The sequence below is a fragment of the Marmota marmota genome, unplaced genomic scaffold, assembly GCF_001458135.2.
Source record: "Marmota marmota marmota unplaced genomic scaffold, marMar, whole genome shotgun sequence".
Taxonomy (NCBI): domain Eukaryota; kingdom Metazoa; phylum Chordata; class Mammalia; order Rodentia; family Sciuridae; genus Marmota; species Marmota marmota.
The window spans coordinates 28726767-28734725 of NW_026000249.1; positions in this window are offsets into that span (position 1 = coordinate 28726767).

Sequence of the window (7959 nt, forward strand, 5' to 3'; positions counted from 1 at the left end):
GCTAATGGTGACTTTTTTCCGCAGTGATTTGCAAAATGACATTTAAAGACAGTCTTTTGACTTTTCTGTTGGAATAGGACTATGTGAAAAGTTGGTTTATTTTGTCCTCTGCAAACAATGGGTTAGTTCTAATCTTCATAAACCCTATGAGGTAGGAGAAATATTCTCATTTTATACACCAAGAAATCTCATCTCCAAGACCTTACACAACTTGTTTGGGGGTTGCTCAGCAGGAAGAGAGAAAGAAAAATTATTGTTTGTTTTGGTCCCAGGGATTGAATCCAGGGGCACTTAACCACTGAGCTACATCCCCAGCCCTTTTTAGTTTTTATTTAGTGACGGGGTCTCTCTTGAGTTGCTGAGGCTGGCCTCAAATTTGCAATCCTCCTGTCTCAGCCTCCCTAGTCACTGGGATTACAGGTGTGCTCCATCGCACCCCTTCAGTCAGGGAATAGATTTTGAAGTCTCTCCTAGATCATGTGATTTCTTCAAGTTTTCTGTACGCTGTGTCTGTCTCTCCCTTGCAGTATCACTACTAGTGGTTCCCATATTTCAGATCTTGTAACCTCGCTAACTGCACTAGTCCTGTTTTTTTAAGTCCCTCTGCGCTAGGAATCAGAACATAGTAGTCAGTAAATTAAATGGCACTGTTTTCGCAGGGATTTGAACCCAGGTGATTCAACTCCAGATTACAAACCTGATGCCTCAGGATCAAACACATTATCCCTCTTTGTATCAAAGCCTTGGTCACCTAGGTTGTATGACATGAAAGATTTAGCTAACAGATGTTTTATACTTTGAGTCATGATCTGTATATAAAAATTTTCCTGTTAAATCAAGCCTGGTGGTGCACACCTGTAATCTAAGCAGCTTGGGAGGCTGAGGAAGGAGAATGGTGAGTTCAAAGCCAGCCTCAGCAATTTAGTGAGACCCTGTCTCTAAATCAAATACAAAAAAAGGGTGGGGGTGCTGGGGATGTGGTTCAGTGGTTAAAGTGCTCCTGGGTTCAATCCCTGGTACCGGAAAAAAAAAAAAAAAAATCCTGTTAACACATAAGCAGTTACTTATTTTCTTATAAAGCCTTCAACACAGCCAAGCACGGTGGTACCTGCTTATAATCCCAGCAATTTGGGAGGCTGAGGCAGGAGGATTACAAATTGAAGGCCAGCCTCAGCTATTTAGGGAGACCCTGTCTCAAAATAGATAATACAGGGGCTGGGGATACAGCTCAGTTGGTAGAGTGCTTGCCTGGCATGCACAAGGCCCTGGGTTCAATCCCCAGCAACACACACACACACACACACACCAGACAATACAGAAGGCTGGGAATGCAGCTCAGTGGTAGATCACCCCTCAGCTCAATCGCCAGTAACAACAACAAGAAAAATAAAAAATTAAAAGGAAGAACAAAAAAGAAAAACCTTCCAAATAAGCAATTCCAGTACATTCGCTCTGGGCTCCCTTCAGGACTTAGGAAGCCCTGGCTTCCTGGGGAGAGCAGCTGTTCTGAGCACTGGCATTTACAACTAAACCTTAGCAAACATCTGAGGTCTGACTGAGATGTACAATTTGCAATGCATTCACACCAAGCAGAATTCTTAATTGGCTGGTTTCCTGTACTGGAGCTGAACAACTTTAAGGGGCTGATCAAAGGGCGAGAAATGAAGCACAAGGCTGGTGATAAATGGCTTTGTGCTCTTCTATTTATCCCGATCTTCAGTCTGTCAACTAATTTTAGGGTAAAGAATTGGAAAGCTGCCTCCCTGGGAGGAATTCTCAGAGCTGGGGGATATTCACATTTTAGCCACTGCCCAGCAGCGGCGCTTGATGATCAGCAGAAATCCACTTGATCCTACAAACATTCTGCCCTGGAAGAGAATCCATTTCCCCGCCCTGGGATCCAAAGCTATTTTCATTTGGAAGGAAAAGAAATGCAGCCCATAAGCAACGTTTTCCCCCTACATTGGCTCTTGTGGGGGAAAATAAAGGCTGTTCACCACAAATAGAGAGGTTTCTAGATGCTACAAGGGGTTTTGATTTAAGCAGTGTGTTTCTTCTTCTTTTTTTAAATTGATTTTAATTTTTAAATACGTGACAGCAGAATGCATTGCAATTTTTATTACACATATAGAGCACAATTTTTCATATCTCTGTATATAGATGATGTACACACCAATTCATGTCTCCATACATGTACTTTGTGTTTTCTTGGTTTTTTTTTTGTGGTGCTGGGGATTGAACCCAGGGCTTTGATGCATGCAAGGCAAGCACTCTACCAACTGAACTAGATCCCCAGCCCCAATACATGTACTTTGGATAATGATGTCCATCACATTCCACCATCATTGCTAGCCCCCTGCCCCCTCCTGTCCCCTCCCATCCCCTGCCCTATCTAGAGTTCATCTATTCCTCCCATGGTCCCCTAGATGAATGGATTAAAAATGTGGCATATATACACAATGGAATATTACTCAGCAATAAAACAAAATCATGGCATTTGCAGGTGAATGGATGGAGTTGGAGAACATAATGCTAAGTGAAGTTAGCATTATCTTATTAAATGCCAATCCCCAAAAAACCAAATGCTGAGTGTTTTCTCTGATATAAGAAGCAGTGTGTTTTCTAAGCAGCCAAAGCCCTCATGACTATCTCAAGAAGGAAACTGGGAAGAATAATTCAAGATGGAAACAAGATAGCCAGATGGGATGTGCCCTGGGGAGGCGGTTTCTAAACTCCAGAGCGGGTCCCCAGACCTCAGAACCCTGGAGGATTTTCTCTGATCAGAATGATGCAGAATTAGGACTGAGAGTGTGGCTCAGTGGCTGAGTCCCCGCCTCGCACATGGGAGGCACTGGGTTCCATCCTCAGCACCACAGAAAGATAAATAAATAAATACATAACTAATAAGTAAAAAAAAAAAAAAAGGTCCATCGACAACTAAAAAAAACAAAAAACAAAAAACAAAAAAATAAAAATATATATTTAAAAAATAGGAATGATGGTAGAGTGTTTCTCTTGCACACAAAAGGCCCTGGGTTCAATCCCCAGCACCATTTAAAAAAAAAAAATGGGGGGGATGATGCAGAACTAGAAATAAGTTTTCCCTTCTTATGTATTTATTTTTTAGCTATAGGCAGGCACAATACCTGTATTTTATTTTTATGTGGTGCTGAGGATCAAACCCAGTGCCTCATGCATACTAGGGGAGTGCTCTACCACTGAGCCACAGCCTCAGCCCTGGAGGGAAGCTTTAAATGCACTCTTTTCTGTCCTAAGTTTTGATCACTTACAAGAAAACTGACAGTAGGCAGATAATGGGGAAAGGAATATACAAAACATACTCCATGCTTACCTAAAGGATGGGGGTATAGACCCAAAGAGGGGCAAGACCGCTGAGCCTTAATAACTTTTTTTTTCTTTTTCATCTTATACAGAGATGAAGGCGAGGGGGGCTTGGTTTTGGGGGTGAAGGCTGGTGGGTGGGCCAGTGTGGGGAAGGCGGAGGAGAGGAGGCTCCAGCAACCCAGGGTTGCTTTGGGATGCAGATGAGCTCTCCAGGTAATAGCCACCTGCTTGGTCTTTGTCTGGGCCAGGTGTAAGACCCCCATCTCTTCCTCCTTTGGAAAAACAAAACAAAACAAAAACAAACAAACAAAAAAGCTCTCCTATGCAGAAAGGGGGAAAGGATAGGGAGACCATCTGCATTCACTATTTACTTCACTAATGCAGATAGACGTCAATTTTCTTTTACAAAAAAAACAGCTTTTGGGAACTATTCTCTCTGTCAGTGGTATGAATTTTCTCTGCATAACCCCCTGGAAATATGCTAATAAGCATATTTTCAGTGGACTATTTTATGCTCCCACAAGACAATGGAGTAAGATTTTCATAAACTGAATTCACTCTATTTAAATGACCATCAGGGCCCTGGATCTAGCTCCGCAGTACAACTTGCCTGGCAGTTTGGTGGTAGCACTGCAAAAACAACCACCACCAAGCAGAGAAAACAAACCCTAGAATACTATGCCACCAGAGCGTACCTTTGCATCATCTTTCTTTGGTGCCAGGGATTGAACCCAGGGCACTTAACCACAGAGCCACATCTGCAGCCCTTTTTATATTTTATTTAGAGACAAGGTGTCATTGAGTTGCTTAGGGCCTTAATAAATTGCTGAGGCTGGCCTCAAACTTGTGATCCTCCTGCCTTAGCCTTCCAAGGTGCTGGGATTACAGACATTTTTCACTGTGCTGGCCTGAATCATCTTTAATTCAAATATCCACCCTTACATGAAATGCTACAACAGTGTTGTTGTTGTTGTTTTTCTCTTAACTTGACACACCAAAAAGTTAGAAAACCAGCGAGTCACAGTGGCACATGCCTGTAATCCCAGCAGCATGAGAGGCTGAGGCAGGAGGATCGCAAGTTCAGAGCCAGCCTCAGCAATTTAGTGAGGCTCTAAGCAACTCAGTGAGACCCTGTCTCTAAATGAAACACAAAATAGGGCTGGGGATATGGCTCAGTGGTTGTGTGGCCCTGAGTTCAACCCCCAGTACCCCAAAAAAGTTAGAAAGCCAATGTTGGTCTCCTTAACATAAAAATGTGCTAAAAAATGTACTTATGAGTTTGCAAGTCTGAGAACAGTTCATCTAGGTCTTCACAGTAAGTAAATGCTGAATTCTGAATGAGGTGACCTGGGATGGGTCTGCTCCTTCATTCAGACATCCAAATTAGGATGTAGCAAAGTGCACCGGGGGAGAGGGCAGAGATGTGTTTGTTCTCTGTAACTAGAGAGCTTGGTAAGTGGAAGGACAACACTTTTGTCTTGCATTTCTTATTGATTTATTTTTTAGTTGTAGGTGGACACAATACATTTACGTTTATTTTATTTATTTATTTATATGTGGTGCTGAGGATCGAACCCAGGACCTTATACATGCTAGGCAAGTGCTCTACCGCTGAGCCCCAGCCCCAACCCTTGTGCCCTGCTTTGACATGGGCTGTGCACTGATCCAAGTATATGGGCGAGTTCATGCGGATTTGGGGAGAGATTCCACCCTCCCCAAGAACTGGCCATGGCAATTTGCCCATCTTCCTTGGCAAAGAAGGAGCACCTTGGTCTGCTGGTCCAGGCAGAACCTCCACAGACCCCACTCCCTGCACGGGGTCCCAACTTCTCTTGCTTCCTAGTAGGGCCTGGGTAAACTGGCCATGCGGAGGGGGAAGGTGGCTCTTCCTGATCTCCTGTGGCCTCCATGTTCTTCCAAACTGTCCCACCCTCCAATCAGTTTTACCCGTTGTCATCTGAGAGTGTGAGGATAATAATACACAGCATGGCCAAGCACAGTGGCGCACGCCTGTAATCCCAGCGGCTCTGGAGGTTGAGGCAGGAGGATCGTGAGTTCAAAGCCAGCCTCAGCAACTTAGCGAGGCCCAAAGCAACTCAGCGAGACCCTGCCTCTAAATAAAAAATGAAAAGGGCTGGGGATGGGGCTCAGTGGTTAAGCACTGCTAGGTTCAATCCTCAGACAAGTCTAAAAATCCAAAGGAGAAAATACGTGAAATCCAATTTTCAAACTGTCACCTTTGTTCCCCGATGTCCAATCCCTGACTTGTTCACCCTCTTATCATGGCAGCAGTCAGGCCAGTCTTGTTCTTTGCCTTAAGGATGTATTAGCAGAAGTAGAGCAAAAGGAGGTGTTTCTAACATCCAAGTTTAAAGGGCCCTTACCTCTGAAACACGGTAACTGTAACTCTCTGCTTGAGGCAACTTTGCACCTGATGAATCCGGGGATCAGACAAAAGTTCCCTGGGAATGGATAGGGGCTAAGGGAAGGTGGACTAAAGCCCAGCAGTAGCAGAGGGTACTGGACCCAGAGAGGCCTGCCAATGAGGACGAGATGCAGACACAGAGGTTCATATGCCTCTGTTTACAATTGCCAAAAGGTCAAAATAGCCCAAGTGTGGGCTGGGGATGTGGCTCAAGCGGTAGTGCCCTCCCCTGGCATGGGTGCGGCCCGGGTTCGATCCTCAGCACCACATACAAACAAAGATGTTGTGTCCGCTGAAAACTAAAAAATAAATATTAAAAATTCTCTCTCTCTCTCTCAAAAAAACAAAACAAAACAAACAAACAAAAAAAAAACAGCCCAAGTGTCCATGGATGAATGGATAAAGAAAGTGGATTATGTCCACAGAATGGAATGTTATTCAGCCATAAGAAGGAATGAGGATGACACATGCTGTGACACGGATGGACCTTGGAAACCTGCCGAAAGACCACATGCTGTCTGATTCCATTTATGAAGCTTGCAAAATGGGCAAATCCACATAGATGGAAAGCAGAGACAGCTGGCGGGGGCTAGAGGAGGAAAAAAAGGGGGATAAAGAAAGGGGGAGGATTGCTAATGGGGGGTGTTCTGAGGATACAAGAATGTTCTGGAACTAGATAACAGGTGATGGTTGTGCAACATTGTGAATGTTCTCAATGCTGCGTAATTGTATACTTTGTTTTTTTTGGGGGGCGGGTGGGGAGTAGCAGGGATGGAACTCAGGAGCAGTGGACCACTGAGCCCCATCCCCAGCCCTATTTTGTATTTTATTTAGAGACACAGTCTCACTGAGCTGCTTAGGGCCTTGCCATTGCTGAGGCTGGCTTTGAACTTGAGATCCTCCTGCCTCAGCCTCTGGAGCCTCTGGGATTTCAGGCGTGTGCCACCGCTCAGGACTAATTATATACTTTCAAGGGGTTACAGCCAGGGAAGATGATGAACACCTGTAACCCCAGTACTCGGGATTGAGGCAGGAGGATCACAAGTTCAAGGCCAGCCTGGGCAATTTAGTGAGATTGTCTGAAAATAAAAAATAGAAATAGAATAAAGGCTGGGGATGGAGCTCAATGGTGGGGCACCCATGGATTCAATTCCTAGTACTGCAGTTGTTTTTTTTTTAAGTGGTTACAATGGTATATTTTATAGTATATGTTTTATGGTTGAAAGAAATTGATGGTTAAAAAGGCTAATTGCATGTTACATGAATTTTGCCATAAATTTTAAAGATGCAACTTTCCCTGCAGTTGCCATAAGGAGCTGTCGCAAGCACGCCCTGCTCTGCGTGGTGTGCGCTGGTTCCTGTCCCCACACTCCCCTACACCCTGTGTGTTTGGCCAGCTCTTCCAGGTATCTGTTGACTTCCTTAATCTGAAACTAAACTGAGCACTTTGTTAGGTCCCAAAGCAATGACAGACTTGGGCCCTGCACAGAGGATCACCGCCACCATGCTGGCATACCTGTACAGGGGTGACAACAGTCATTATCATCAGAGTCCTTGTGCCCCTCCACCCACAGGAGGCTGTAGGGGGGGACTCTGCAGTCTATTGCCCCCCCCCCCCCGTCCTGCCCGAATTCCAACTCCCTGACCTAAGGCGGCCCCCGTCCGAGTGGACCCCACTGTAAATTGGTCCTTCCCTGAGAATGGCCCAACCTCCAAATGAGGCTCGTCAGACCCCATCAGGCCCGAAGCCCCCAGCACCCGTGTGAGGCTCTGCACATGTTGCCTGGACTGTGTGCCCGCCCTGGGGTGGCCCTTCCTGGTCAAAAGCACTCCTCGCGCCACCTATGTCCCCTGCTGCCCCAGACATCCCAAATCAAGAGCAGGAGTGTCCTGTGTGCTCCAGAAGTCGGAGGGGTGATCAAAGTACCCAGGAAGGGAAGATGCTGGGGGATGAGGCTGACCAAATTACGTAACGTGCACGGACGAATATTGCAAAATGAATCCCATTTTTATGTCAAATTATAACTGTATGATTATAAATGCAAAAAAGGAAAGCCCTCAAGGAGAGCCCCTTACTGACTGGCACAGGGCCAAGGCCTTCCGGAAGGGGCCCGGACCGCGGCTCAGCGGACCCCAGGGGGCAGGCCGCCCCCGCCCCCGCCCCCGCCCGCCCCGCCCCGCCGCCCGGC